The sequence below is a fragment of the Arachis duranensis genome, chromosome 4 (assembly GCF_000817695.3).
Source record: "Arachis duranensis cultivar V14167 chromosome 4, aradu.V14167.gnm2.J7QH, whole genome shotgun sequence".
In the NCBI taxonomy this organism is placed as follows: Eukaryota; Viridiplantae; Streptophyta; class Magnoliopsida; order Fabales; family Fabaceae; genus Arachis; species Arachis duranensis.
This window is the reverse complement of record NC_029775.3, coordinates 110,292,498-110,308,309: the sequence shown is the minus strand read 5'-3', so window position 1 is coordinate 110,308,309 and position 15,812 is coordinate 110,292,498. Positions and strand designations below refer to the sequence as shown.

Sequence of the window (15,812 nt, the reverse complement as noted above, 5' to 3'; positions counted from 1 at the left end):
CTAATTCTAGAGAGAAGTGAGAGCTTCTCTCTCTAGAAACTAAACTAAAACTAATCCTAGTGTGTGTGTTATTCCTAGTTCATTCTCCCCTTTCTTTCTTCCCCTTAATCCTTCATCCTTTTATTCTTCTTCCTTAGCATTTGGCGCCAAAATGGGTTCAGAAACCCTCTCAAATCGCCAGGCACGTGTTGCTTTAATGCAGTCATGTGCGGTCATCGACGCGTGCGCACACGGTACGCGTGCGCGTCCCTAGCCGATTCCGCAATGTACGCGCGAGCGCCTTGTGCGCGTGCGCGTGCATGGGCGAGATCAATTACGCGTGCATGGCCTGGATCAATTCTTTGGCTTTTTGTGCTTCTCTCCACTTGTATGCTTCCTTCCTTGCTTCCTTTGATCCATGCCTAGCCTATTTCATCCTGAGATTACTAACAAACACATCAAGACATCTTATGGAATCAAAGAGAAATTAGAATTCATCAATAATAAGGCTTAAAAAGCATGTTTTTACACTTTAGGCACAAATATGGGAGAGATACAAAACCATGCTAATTTATAGGCTAAATGTGACAAAAGGTCATCAAAATACTCTAAATTCAATACACAACAAACCGTCAAATTGGGGTTTGTCACTGATCTGTGGTTTCGAGAGGTGGAGAGATTCTTATACACTCAGCACATACCAGAAGTACAGTCGGTGGAGATAGTGACTTAAATGTTGGAGGGAGATTCTCAGGAATGGTGGCAAGAGTTATATCACACCTTGCAAATAGAGTTAACAGATATTCCTTGGAGTAGATTCAAGACGGAATTCTACGAAAAATATTTCTTACATGCTATTGATAAATGATAAACCCTGTTTTGACGGTTTATCTTGCATTGATTTTAAGAGATTTTAATACCTTTTACCCTCATTTATCCATTGAAATAGCATAGTTTTGTGATTGTCTCCTAATTTGTGCTTAGATGTGAAAACATGCTTTCTAGACCTTAAATTAGCTAAATTCAATTCACCTTTGATTCTATTAGATGCCTTGATATGTTTGTTAGTGATTTCAGATTGAAAAGGCTAGGAATGGATCAAAGGAGTGAAGAGGGAAGGCATGCAAAGTGGAGAAATCATGAAAAGTCAAAGAAGTTGAACTCGCCCAATAAACCACTATTTTATGGTTTATATTGTACTTAATTGAGTGGTTTTATCAAGCTTTTCACCCACTTATTCATATGATTTGCATGATTTTACAATTCCTTCCTAGTTTAGTTCTATGATTGAAAACATGCTTCTTTGGTCTTAATTTAGCTAATCTTAATCCTCTCCTATTACCATTCGATGCCTTGAGCTGTGTGTTAAGTGTTTCAGACTTCATAGGGCAGGAATGGCTTAGAGAATAAAGAGGACGCGTGAAAAAATGGAAGGAACAGAAGGAATTGAGGAGATGACCAGCGAGAAGTCACGCGGTCGCATGGCTCACGCGACCGCGTGAAATGGAAGAAATCAGAGTGACGCGATCGCGTGCCTGACGTGACCGCGCGGATTGGAAGCTGCACAAACGACGCGAATGCGTGGACGACGCGCACGCGTGATACGAAAAACGCTGAGTGACGCGATCACGTGGATGACGCGGACGCGTGACGTGCGCAATCTGCAGAATTACAAAAATCGCTGGCAGAGATTTTGGGCCGCATTTCAACCCAGTTTTCGGCCCAGAAACACAGATTAAAGTCAGGGAACTTGCAGAGACTCAAGAGGCTCTCATAATTCACAATTTTAGTTTTAGATGTAGTTTTTAGAGAGAGAGGTTCTCTCCTCTCTCTTAGGATTTAGGATTATGATTTCTATTAGGATTAGGATTATTTCTTCGTACCAGGTTCAATAATTTATGTTTCTCTTCTACTTTTATTTACTCTGATATTTTTATTTGTGTTTAATTGATGTTGCCCAATTGGCTGATGATATTGTCCAGCCATGTTAAAATTGATATTTTTATTTAATATAATTTGAGGTATTTCAAACTTATATGTTATAGATGCTTTGGTTCTATCCAAATTATTTTCATTCAAGTAGATTTTATTCCCTTTTGGCTTTGGTTGATTAATTGGTAACTCTTGAGTTATCAAACTCATTGTTGACTGAAAATTGGAATTTTTCAAGAATTAATTCGAGATCCAATAACTCTAACTTTTTCCAAGGAAAGACTGGGACTTGAGGATTCGAATTAATTCACTCACTTAACTTACCTTCATAGTTAAAGGTTAACAAAGTGGGAGAAAAATCCAATTCTCATCACAATTGATAAGGATAACTAGGATAGGACTTCCAGTTCTCATATCTTGCCAAGAGTTTATTTTATAGTTATTTATTTATTTTAGTTGTCATTTGAATTACTTGTCATACTTCTTCCTTATTTCCAAAACCCCCAATTTTACCTTTTTCATAGCCAATAATAAGAACATACCTTCCTGCAATTCCTTGAGGAGACGACCCGAGGTTTAAATACTTCGGTTATCAATTTATTTAGGGGTTTGTTACTTGTGACAACCAAAACGTTTGCACGAAGGGATTTTTGTTGGTTTAGAAACTATATCTACAACGCGACTATTTTTATAAAATTCTTTACTAGCAAAAATCCTAACGTCAGCTATTCGCATTGCAAAAGGATTGGAGTTAATGCAACTGAAGCAAGAAGATATGTCGGTTGCTGACTATTCCCGTGAATTCGACAATTTGTGTCGTCTCTCAAGAGTTTGTCAAGGAAATCCAGCCGACTATGAGGCGTGGAAGTGTGTTCAGTATGAGAAAGGGCTTAGAAGAGACATCTTCAACTGCATGAGTCTGCAAAAGTTAATGGATTTCCCTGAATTGGTTATGAAAAGTCAATTCGCAGAACGTTACTCCATGAAGTCAGCAATGTTACAGGAAGGTTATGGAGAGACTACTCCAGAAGAGTCGCACGGAGCCAGACTAGGCGTATGTTACAAGTGCGGGAAGCCACGACATATAGCTCGAGACTGTCCACACAAGAAATGCTAAGATACAGTCGAATCCGATCTTCAGACCCGAGGTAACCTTAAGTTAGCAGTTGAGTTTTTAACTACCTTGCGTATCATTAATATATGTACGATCCAATTGTGAAGCACGACAAGTTTTGATGATCGTGGAGTCCAAACCGATGATTAATCGAAGCCTACTAGTTGTCGAGACGGAGCGATACTTAGCTAACTTAGATGAATGGTTAGGTTCTTGGAAGATAGGGATCCGAATGATGAAGTGGAAGCCGGGTGAATTATATCTAAGGAATTGGAACCATTGAGAGCTATGCGGAGTTACCGTTTGAAATCCAGTGACGTTAAGATTTCAAGGAGAAAGGAATAGAGCAAGTTCAACCTTTAGTTGTAAATTGATCGCGAGACAAGTGGAGGTGAGACTGAATTCCTATACGAGAGAGTTTCTAAGACCGTTCTTGAAAATGTACTAGAATTTCCACCTTAGAAAGAGCGTGAGTTTGTCATAGACGTAGTGTCAAGAATTGGATCAGTGTTGGTTGCACCACAAGTGAAGATATTATTAGAATCAGTAGAGTTCAAGACCGAGTTAAAGAGAATACTGGGAGAGAAGATCATCCAACTAGGTGTTTCTTTGCGAGAGCGTGTCAACTAATCTTCACGACTTAATCTAACCTTTCTCTTGTAGCCTACATTCAAAGTCCTACCTTGAACCTTCTTCTGTAAAAACCCATTGTTCTTTCGATCGTGTTCCCTACTCGTACAAGATCGTCTCTTTTGAATTTAACTTGAACTCATCCTAATATAATCACATAATTTTTGAATCCTAGTGATCTGCGGTGCGTGAAATTGCTCCCTTGTGGGAACTCGCATTCCTTTCAAGCCAACTAGAACCTATACAATCCAACATGCCTTATTCTTTCTATTTAAGCTTTAATTCGAACTTCTTTTCTGAAATGCAACTAGGTTTCTCTTCTTATGCATCCTATTGATTCTGTACAACTCCGGTTAACTGTATATAAGACTTTTTTTTGAATTCTTATGAACATCGTTCATGCTATTCGTTCATTCCCTTGAACATAACTTTTCTTTGAAAAATAAACTCGTATTGGATTTTGCGTCACGCATAACCCTTAAATGCAATTATTAGAGTGTCAATCCTTTAAAGCAAGACTTTGGAACATGAAAGTAAACCAGCAACATTACGAGGAAATTCAAAACCCTAATCCTCACCGATTGTATTCTCGTGACTAAATAAATGCAACGAGGTGCACCGTGTGAATGAAATACCAGGATATGCTGGAAGTCTTCAAGCCATGGAAAGAAGATTGATCTTTATGCCAATACTTCTATCACTTAAGCATAAAGGACCATTTAAGAAATTACTACCATGCATTATTGGGGGACTTGAGAAGCGTGCTGATGCGACATCATGAGGTTGTAGTAGACGCCCCAAGCAAGAAGTTTATAAGGGATTCTTGGAAGTTAAGTTCAAAGGAGGAAATGTTATATGAGTTGAAGTTCTAAGTTGAAGAATGAGAGTGTAGAGTGAAAATATCGGACTAAGTCTATTACCAGTTTACAACATGGTATCGATGAGATGCGGGACGCATAGTGAGACAATAAGGAGCCGCTAAAGATATCAAGGCTCGGTAAACAAAGGAGAATTAAAAAGAGATTTATATGCCTAACGCAAATGCCGAAATAGAGATCGTAGGATTAAGGGCTTAGGGAGCGCAATAGTAGTGATAAGGAGCTACTAGAAGTACTAAAACCTGTTGAATCAAGAAGATACCGAGAAGGATGTTAAGTGTTTAAATCAGAAGTTAAGACGAGGAATTATTGTCTGAAACTCATGAGAAAGGATTTTCGAAGTTACCATGAAGCTGCCAAGACGTACCATGAATCAAAGAAAATGTTTTTGGGTTATTAGAAATAAAGAATAAAGTGGCAATGTATTTAATGGCGTTTTAAAGCATGAAGAAGTAAAGGGGGACCACTAGAAACTATTCGGAATGCTGCAACCATTGAAGATTTTACATCGGAAGTAAGGAAGAGTAATTATCGGTTTCGTATTAGATTGTTGAGGACTAGCGGAGAAGATGGAGCTTCACAGAGCGCTAAATGCTACCGCATTGATAAAAACTAGAGCATCAAATACCTTAGTTCCCGAAATTAATAGCCGAGGCAGCAGAGAAGTGTTACGCAAATTCGAGTAACAATCTTACTATAAAAAGCCGACTAAAGGATTACATGAACCAAGGAAGTCCTAAACTTGAGAAGGTTACTTTAACAAGTTGAAATCAGTGAGTGAGTCAAGATGGAGGTAATGGCAAGGACGAACTTGTCAGATTCTGAAGAGAATTAGACCACTGGCATATCAGATAACCATATCCTATATCTTCCAAACTGGTACCATGTAACACATCTCAACTTTAGGAGTACACTTCTAATATCAATCACGTATTAGAACTTGAATCAATGCAATTGAGGAAGGATCTCACGCTTCGAGTAACCTCGGTTAGGATATATAATAAGATACCATGGCCAAGCAGCCAGACAGAGTAGAAGTTATGTACTAGAGAATGTAAAAGTGAAGCTGGAAGTGGGTAACGTGCTCAAGAAACTCCAAATATGCCGAAGAACTACCCACACCTCTTTTCAGATAACTGAAGTTGAATTTTGAGGGCAAAATTTCTAATTAGGTGGGTAGGATGTAAACCCCGCTAAAATCGGTAATTAATTAGTTAATAAATTGCATTTTTATTAGAAAAGCTAAAAATGCAAAACTAATATTAAAAAAGGATAGAGCTCGTCAAAACGAGAATTTTGATATCAATTTCGAAAATTTGACTAAAAATCGGAGTGAAGAGGCCGAACTGGTTGAACCGGGGCCCAAACCGAGCCCGTGGTCCAACCGGACCCATAATATAAAGGAAACAGCAGCCTTCTTCTTCCTCATTAGTTGCTGCAACGCCAAAACAGAATTAGAGGAAAGGGAGAGAAGCTCTCAAACCCTAACCCTTTGATCCACCATAACTCCTCCGTCCCGGCTCCGATCGCCGCACCGTTCGCGGCTATGCGCTCAGCGCGTCGAGCTCCACCTTTCTATCCAAATAATTTCACTAGTAAGCCTCCTATTAAGTTCAGAATCTCTATCCCTCTTCTTTGGTAAACTTGGAAACCTATGGTAAATCTTGTCTAATTTCTATGTTCTAGGTTCAAGTTAGCTTCCGGAACTTGTGGGCTCAAGCTATTGAGCATATGGGTATGGTAAGAACACCCTAACCCTAGCTCAATCTTATTTTTGATAATAGAAAACTGAACTGGAACATATATATGTATATTAGGTGTAGTTTAAGAGGGTGTTTATGCATTGGACTTGAATTTGGATTACTTGGAGCTTTGTTGGTGACAAGGCTTGCTTTGGGGCTATTTAATTGAGCTTGGAGGGGCTGTGATTTTGTGTTGAGAGGCTGCCTTAGGTGAATTAAGTGATCGGCCAAGGTATGGTTTAAGTTTCGCATGTTTAATATTTACGGTGTTGTGAAAACTTAGGTTAGAGGAACCATAGGATAAGTTGAATTGTTTGTTGTATTTAATGATTAGCCTTGTAATGTTGTTGGAATAGATTTATTAGTGGATTTATATATTGGAATTATGAGGTGTGGAAGTTATTAATGGTGTGCTCTTACATTTATTTATGATGGATTAGGATTGGTGTTTGTTAATAAGGATGTAGAGTTGTGTTGTGGTGGTATTGCATATGCCGTAACTAATTATGTAATGATCGGAATTGAATGAGACCAAGTTTGGGCTAAACATGGGAATATAAGGAACTAAACTGGAAAATTTGGGACCTTTTTGTTAAATATAAAATTTATGGCATATTTTTAAAATTAGGTTGTAAAATCTGTCCAGCAACAGAAAAGGTCAAACAGGGCAGCAACTTGTTTGTCTTGCTGCGACTTCTACGAGTTGCGTTTTGGAGCGAAATTAATTTTTTTATAAAATTAGATTAACTTGTTTTATTTCTCTAAAACTTCAGAATTTTAAGAGTTGAGGATTGGGAGTTGTGAATTTTTTAATATTAGTGGTCAAATCTGAAAAGAAACAGATTTCAGCAAGCTATGCATCAACTTCCAATACTTGTAACTCTTATAATTGAATAGCAATTGGGTTGAAACCAAGACATACTTGTTTCTGGATGAGCTAGGAGTTTCCAAATCAAAATTTAGCTTAATTGGAATTTTGTAATAAAAGTTATTCAAATTGAAAGGTACTAAGCTTTTTGGTTTCAAAAACAGATTTTGACTCATTTTTACTTAACTTCCAGGTAATGTAACTTCTTCATTAAAAATGGTATTAACTCAAAATTAATTGAGAAAGAAACATGGATGAGTAAAGTTTAACTACATTAATTTTTAAAGTCATTGGATTTAAATTGGATTTTATATTGAATTTTGAATATCACATGCTACTGCTGTTTTTCTGGTTTTATGCACTGCATAGTAGTCACGGTTTTTTCTTTATTCCTGAGGCTAGAGAAATCAAAAAATTATGATCTTTAGTTTGTTAGAAATCTAATTTCAAGACGAACGCCTGGACATAAAGTTTGCGCATTTCCGAGTTTATTTGTTATATTAAAAACAGAAAAGAAAATAAAGTGTCGAGGATGTCTTAGTGAAAGTCATGGGTCCGAGAAGTCAAAGATTAATCTTCATGTTATGTGATTGATTTAATGTTAGAGTTGGGTTGATTTTAAGATTATTTCCAAAATACTCAAGTCATAGTTATAAATAGTCCCATAGACAAAATAAATATATAATCCAAAGTCCAAAAACATAATTATAAATAGTCTTCAAAGCAAATTAAACTTAATTCAATACACTTAATTTTCATCTTCATCTTCATATAAGTCAATAACATCATTGGAACCAACTCCTGAAGAATAGCCTTCTCCTTTTGCAATATCTTCCTGATCTTTATCTTCCTCTAGAAAAAAGTAATTAAATATATTAGCAAAAAAGTACATAATAATGTTCAAAATCACTCAAGTATGTATGTCATAAATATAATATACCAAAATCATCATATCCACATATCCAATTTCTGGTGCAAATCACCGCTTCAACATTATCTGACAACAAACGACTTCTATACTTATTCAAAAGATGAGAACCCATGCTAAATGCAGATTCTGAAGCCATGGTAGTAATAGGAATGCTCAACAAATCTCGTGCCATTAGTGATAGTGTTGGAAAACGATGATGGTTGTCTTTCCACCATTGCAAAACATCAATGATTGCATCATTGCAAAATAATGTTGCCTCACTCAAATAAATATCAAATTGGTTCTTTCCACTTTTCACTTCAGCTTCTTGATTACGGGACATCAAATCCTTTGCATTACAAACAATATATGAATCAAAAAGCATGAAAAATAAGAAACACATATAATCAAGTAGATAAAAATACTTACACCAACAATTTTAATAAGCTGAGTTTCAATTGCAGAAGATGTTGCTTGAGAAAAATTACTTGAAAGTTGGGAAGAACTCTCTACAGTTGTAGAGGAATTTTGGTCATAAACCTCAAAAAGCTTGTATAACTTACTCTTCACAAGCTCCACTTTGTCTTTAGCACTAATAGGATCAATCTCATTATAGCAATGAACCAAAGTGTTAAGTTTAAATCTAGGATCAAGAACTGCCCCAAATGCAAGAACAACACTGTATTCTTCCCAATATTTCTTGAACTTAATCATCATTTTTTCTCCCATGTTCCTTATAAGCACTTCATCATTCTTCAAACTATTCATTAAAATAAGATGGATTTGCCAAACTTGTAAAAAATACAAGTTGGATGTTGGGTAAGAAGTTCCAGACATCAACTTACTCTTCACATGCTCCACTTTGTCTTTAGCACTAATAGGATCAATCTCATTATAGCAATGAAGCAAAGTGTTGAGTTTAAAATGAAGGACAATACTCCTTAAACCCAGCTTCTTTTACTTTATACATTTCAAAAGCTTTCTTATAAGGAATAGCACTTGCAAGCATTGCATAAAGTGAATTCCACCTAATAGGAACATCTAAACATAATGCAGTCGTATACTCAAGTCCCTCAATATCTTCAAAATATTCTTTAAACTTAACCATTCGACTTTCAGATTTTCTCAGAAACTTAATAGACTCTCTAATCTTATACACTGCATCACCACATATTTTCATTCCATTTTGGACAATAAGATTTAAAATATGAGCAGAGCAATGAACATGAAAGAATTCACCACCATACAACAATGAACCATGCACATCCAAAGTACTTTTCAAGTGTTCAACACAAGTATCATTAGAAGAAGCATTATCCAAAGTAATGGAAAAAATCTTTTTATCAACTTTCCACTCAGTCAAAAGCATAAAGATTTTAGAAGACAACTCAAATCCTGTGTGAGGAGGAGGCATATGACAAAAATTAAGAATTTTACTCTGTAATTTCCAGTTCTCATCAACAAAATGTGCAGTCAAACATATAAACCCCTCATTGGTACTGGAAGTCCAAAGATCAGATGTTAAGCAAATTCTATTTGGAATGGAAACTAAATTTTTTTTAAGTTTCGCAGCTTCTCTTTTGTGAACTTTCACTATGTCAGCCTTAACCGTATTCCTAGAAGGAAGTTTCAAAGTTGGACTAATATATTTCACCCAATTTCTAAATCTCCTATCACCAACCATATTAAAAGGCTTATCCCCAGCAACTACATACCCAGCAAACATATCTCTAGCCACTCCTGAATCAATCTTAAGTGAACCCATTTTAAGTTGCAATTCTGCTATAGTCTGACCAATATCTTCATGCTTAATTTTAGTACAACTATCAAGATGCCGTTTTATAGTAGAAGTGCCATATCGCTTACCTCCAGCTTTAAACACTTTCTTGCATCCTTTACACTCAGCACGTTCTACTCCATCCTTATCTGGACTGAGCTTTTTGAAAAAATTCCAAACATCGGAGGTTGCTGGTCTCAGCCTTTTCAAACTAGGTTCATCAACCTCGACCGGAGCAGCCTCAGAACCAACTCCAATAGTAACAAGGTTACTCACAGTTTCAGAATTTATATTTCCTGAAATAAAAGTAAATGTAAATTGTTTATATGAACTAGGTTTTTCAACCATTAGCAAACCATACAAAAAACAGCAAATAGTTTCTGAATCCGCATCAGATTCAAGTATTCAGCCAAATATCAACCATTATCAACCATAATCAAAACTCAACCATTATGAAACAACACAAAAAACAAGAAACAAATTCTGAATCCGCATCAGATTCAAGTATTCAGCCAAATATCAACCATTATCAACCATAATCAAAACTCAACCATTATGAAACAACACAAAAAACAAGAAACAATTTCTGAATCTGCATCAGATTCAAGTATTTAACCAACAATCATTATTTCTCTTTAAAGATCAACCCTATAAAGAAATTCTCCTCATGATGGCATGACATGATGGATCCATAAACATTATGCTCATATACGAACATTAAGTGAGCATGACACTTTGTGTGACAAAGACAAGTGGTCCAAATCCAAAATATAAGGATAATGCATTGAACCTTATTCCGAAACTCCAAACAACATTATCTATATACCATTGGCTTCCTCAAAACCACTATCTATATGCCTCTGGTTTTATTTTGTCCAAATCTTTGGTACTTTTCGTAGTTTAGTAACACCCTTTTCTGTACATAATAAATAACAACACCATGCACCTTCACTTAGCAACACACACTATAAATTACAATCATCAAGTATATCATATATCAACTTGTGTTAATAATTTGAAAACAAAGAATTAGTTACAAATATGTGTTCAGGTAATAGCATTAGCAAAGGTTAGAGTTGTGGAGACCTTGAAGGATCAAGAAGTGTGTAAATAAGAAAATGTAAATAAGAAACTCAACCATAATCAGATTTAACCAAATATCAACCATAATCAAAACTCAACCAAATATCAACCCTAATTTACCTATATCAAACAGCACAAAACACAAGACCCAGAGCGTGGAGTTGCCGTGACCGAGAGTGAGACCAGCAGAGTCAGAGGACAAGTCACGACTCACAAGACCCAGGAGCCAGGACCGAGACCAGCAGGAAGCAGCGACGACGGCCAGACGGAGCAGTAGCGGTGGCTATAACTCAGTAGGCCACGACGACCGAAGATCGACGGTGAGGAACTGACTCCGACTCAGCGACCGTCAGGGGTGAGGACGGAACTCTAAAGTTCGAGCTGAGGTCGATGGACGATGGAAGTGAGAGACTGAGAGTGACGGTGAGGAGCTGAGGATGACCGAGTGAGAGACTAAGAGTGACGGTGAGGAACTGACGGTGAGGAACTGAGGTTGAGGAACCGAGTGAGAGGCTGAGAGCCGTCGAGGAGACTGGAGACGAGACAACTAAGTGTCTGAGTACTGCCGAGGAATTGAGAGGAGTGAGAGTGTGGCAGCTGCAAATCTGGAATTAGGGATTAGGGATTGGGGATTCAATTTAGGGTTTTGGCTGTTTCGCTGGGTGGGGAATGGTGATCGGGTCAGGTCGGGTCGGGTGTGTTCATGGGTTATGGGTCTGGGTTCATGGGTAATGGGTTCAGCCAAAAAAAAAGCTTCAGCCCGCCAGGGAAGCCTGCCCCGCCACGCCAAAGCCCACGGTTTAAACGGTTTGGGTTAGGCGGGCTTTTGTCTTTTGGCGGTCCCAAATTTTCAGCCCAGCCCGCCTTTTTGGCGGGTTACGCAGGCCGGCCCGGCGGATTAAGGACCGTTTGCCAACCCTAGTCTTAGTGATAGTCATGGGTTCAAGAAGTTAAAGTTTAATCTTCGTGTGATGTTATTGAGTTAATGTTAGAGTTGCGTTGATTTTAAGATTATTCGATATTAAGAAGGTTGAGACGAATTTGATAAATAGTTTGGTCAAGACCCAAAAAGGGTAATCAAGATGAATTATAAGGGAATGATGATGAAAAATGTGGAAGGGAGGTTGTTAATAAAAGGAGTTAACATGCCATGGCTTGATGAATGATTAAATAATGATTGTGACTATGAAATGGCTTATAAATGATGATATCTGAGATATGAGTTTTCCTGGGTTAAAACTGTGGCTCGCCACCACGTGTTCCAGGTTGATTCTCGATACTCTGTTAACCGTACGTCGTAAGGGTGACCGTGCACGTATAAATTCCCCGGTATGGATAACCCCCATTGAGTGATTTATATGATGATTGAATGTGAACTCTATGCATAGACTCTTGAGGATGCGCGACGGGGGATAGTCTAAGGTTTTCGGACTTGTCGGGTTGGCTGGATAACCGACAGATGGGCCCCATCAGCCATAGGACAGACATGCATCATATGCATTTGCTTGTTTTGATTGCTATGCATTTCTTGGGTTTGCTTAATTGATATATATCACCTGCTATCTGTTATACTTGCTATTTGTACTATCTGTTCATTACTTGTGCGTAACCCTGTTTGGTTGCTTGTTTCTGTTGCATTGTGGATGATGGAGGAATGGAGGAAATGGAAAAATGGTTTGGTGTTAGATTAGGATTGAAATTGAGTAAGTTAGGTAGATTTAGAATACCTACCCCTATTTATAGCTTCTAATTAGTAATTAAGTTGGATAATTGTATAATGGAGTTCTAGGATTGCCTATGACATTCTCAAGACCTTATTTATTATACGCGTGGCACTTTTACAATGCTGAGAACCTCCGGTTCTCATTCCATATTGTATTGTTGTTTTTCAGATGCAGGTCGAGAGGCTCCTCGCTAGGCGTCTGGATCCTGGAAAGCGAAGTAGTCCTTGGGTATATTTTGGTTTCTATTTGTATATATGTATATATATGTGTAGCTTACTCTCCAAGTAACTTATGTACGCTGCTCCTCTTAGAGGTTGAGGGATAGATAGGAGTTTACTTTGATATTTTGGTATATTTTGGGGACACTTATGTATGTTTGTATGTATATATGTATCCTCCGGCCAGCCTTAGTTTCGCAGGCTGAGTCAGAGGCTAGTTATGCTGTTCCTTGGCTTTTCTTTATCCTTTCGCTTATTGTTTTATCATGTTTCTATTAGGTTTCTTAGCACGCAAGTAATCCTTTCCTGAGCGTTACGCTTTTTATTTTGCAATTTTGTTTTACCCGTTTTTCAAGGCTCCTAGTTAAATAACTTTTTCTTTATTATATATATATAATAATATTGTTTTTTGTTTGTGAAAATTACTATTTATCGCTGATGGTTTGAATTAAATGTAATGTAGGAGTTCTGCATAATTTTTTTGTATTTTTGCAGTAAATTTCGGTATAGAACGAAGACATTTATGTGTAATTCAAAACTCTTCTTCTTCTTCTTTTCCTTCTTATTTTACCTTTTAACAAGAATAAAAACTAAACAAATCAAATAAAAAAGAAAAAAAAACACATAATGTGACAAAATTTCTTGGAAGAGAATGAATTTATTTTCATTCAACTAAAAGAAAGAAAGAAATAAAAAAAAAGAAAAAAATAAAGCATTAAAGAAAATATTTTTGTGTAGTTGCAGCAAATTTCAATGTAAAATTAAAACATTTATGTGTATTGTTTAAGAATTTTTTTGTGGATTTGTATCGATAAGTTCTGCATAATTCAAAGCTCTTCCTCTTCTTCCTTTCTCATCTTCTGCTGCTGCTTCTTTTTTTCATCATCATCACCATATTTTTTTTATTATTCATCTTTCCTTTCTTGTTTTACCTTCTCAAATTTTTTCTTATTTTACTCTCTTAACAAGAATAAAAACAAAAAAAATCAAACAAAGAAGAAGAAGAAGAAACACATAATACTGCAAAATTACTTGGAAGAAGATGAACTTACATTCATTCAACAAAAAGAAAACAAGAAATAAGAAAAAAAAAAGAAGAAGAAAAAAATACAGGATTAGAGAAAATATTTTTGTGTATTTGCAGTAAATTTCGGTGCAAAATTAAGACAATTATGTGTATTGTTTAAGAATTTTTGGTGGATTTGTACTGATAAGTTCTGCATAATTCAAAAGTCTTCCTCTTCTTCCTCCTCATCTTCTGCTTCTTCTTCTTCTTTTTTTTTTCATCATCATCATCACCATCTTCTTTTTTTACTTATTCATCTTTTTTTTATTGTTTTATCTTCTCAAAGTTTTTTCTTATTTTACTCTCTTAATAAGAATAAAAACAAAAAAAATCAAATAAAGAAAAAGAAGAAACACATAATGCTGTAAAATTACTTGGAAGAGGATGAACTTAGGTTCATTCAACTAAAAGAAAGAAAAAAATATGGAAAAAAGAAGAAAAAAATGTAGCATTAGAAAAAATATTTTCGTATAGTTGTAGCAAATTTTGGTGTAAGACTAAGACATTTATGTGTATTGTTTAAGACTTTTCGGTGAATTTGTACTGATAAATTCTGCATAATTCAAACTCTTTCTCTTCCTCCTCTTCATCTTCTGCTTCTTCTTCTTCTTCATCTTTTTATTTCATTTTCTCATATATAATTCTTTTTGAATTCAGCTTTGAAACTTCCTGCACTTTTCGTGACGATTTTAAGAGATTTTTGAAAGATTTTGATCGTTATTTGAATTTTGAGCGTTGCGGTTTTGATTGAGGAAAAAGAACTATTTACGCTATTCAAGAGTTGGAAAAGCGCATATTTACACGCAATCTAAGCTAAGGGTTGTTTTTGTTGGATTTGGACTAACTTGTATGAACTTGTATGCTAAAAAGCCTAATTTGTCTTATGGATTGTGATTTTGTCTTCCATATAGTAAATTTTTTTTTCATAGATTAGGGGATAACTTTTATTTTTACTTAAAATAAAGATTTATCTAAATTCATAAATTATTATTTGATTTCTTAAATTTGTAAAAGTAAATTTTAATATTTATAAAAAAAATTGTATGTTTATTTTTTGGAGATTAGAATTAATTGTAAGTAATTAGTGTTAGACCTATTTTCCAAATAATGAATTCTCTCAATTCTTTTGTAAAGTGTGATCTCTTATTTTATATTCTTTAAGTGGAATAAAAAAAAGATATGTAAAAAATATTAAATAATAAAAAATTATATTTTATAAATCAGCTAAAAAAAATGAGAAGGTGTGTAGAATAATTTTACACGTACATTCAATTACATAATGTCACATTAACAAAAATAACTATGTTTTACATTAATCGCATGAATGATTACCCAGAAAAAGGAACGTGACCGTGTAAAATGTTTTACATGCATCAAAATTAAACTCAAAAAATAAATCCTAATATATTTTTAAATGCACCCCATCATTGTTTTATAAATTATATTATTACTTATAATCTATCGAGATCTTTTAATAATTTGCCCTCTTTGAAGAACTTACCTTGTTTTATATATCATTGATCCAAACCTAAAAGATAAAACAATAGTATTCTTAAATTTACATATATTGATTGGAGAGAATTTAGATACTGTAAAGTGAAAACGTTAGTAACATAATAAATTGAAAGATTAATTATTATTCAATTTGTAACTACCATAAAATGTGTGTCCTACTATTTTAATTTAAGAGTCATTTAATCACTTTCTCAACTTTTTTATTTTAAGAGATCTTGATCCAAAATGATTAGTAATTCGTTAGACTGTGGCAAGTTAATTAGAAGTCTGATATTTAAATAACCACCTTCCATTTCGGTCATGAATGAGAGAATCATACTCATTTATCTTATTATGTATGATTCACCTTCTCTGGTTCCTAATCTCTAAAAAGCAA

At 35.5% G+C, this 15,812-nt stretch overlaps 1 protein-coding gene and 1 long non-coding RNA gene across 2 annotated transcripts in view; one reads left to right on the top strand and one right to left on the bottom strand.

Moving 5' to 3' along the window:
• LOC127746494 (uncharacterized) overlaps positions 1-13,034 on the top strand; it is a 31,830-nt gene extending 18,796 nt beyond the window's left edge. The window contains exons 2-4 of the long non-coding RNA XR_008008136.1: positions 6,220-6,273; positions 6,351-6,507; positions 12,806-13,034. This is a non-coding gene — a long non-coding RNA (uncharacterized LOC127746494). The remainder of the gene's footprint in view (positions 1-6,219; positions 6,274-6,350; positions 6,508-12,805) is intronic.
• LOC107485868 (disease resistance protein RPV1) overlaps positions 1-15,812 on the bottom strand; it is a 96,804-nt gene that overhangs the window by 61,630 nt on the left and 19,362 nt on the right.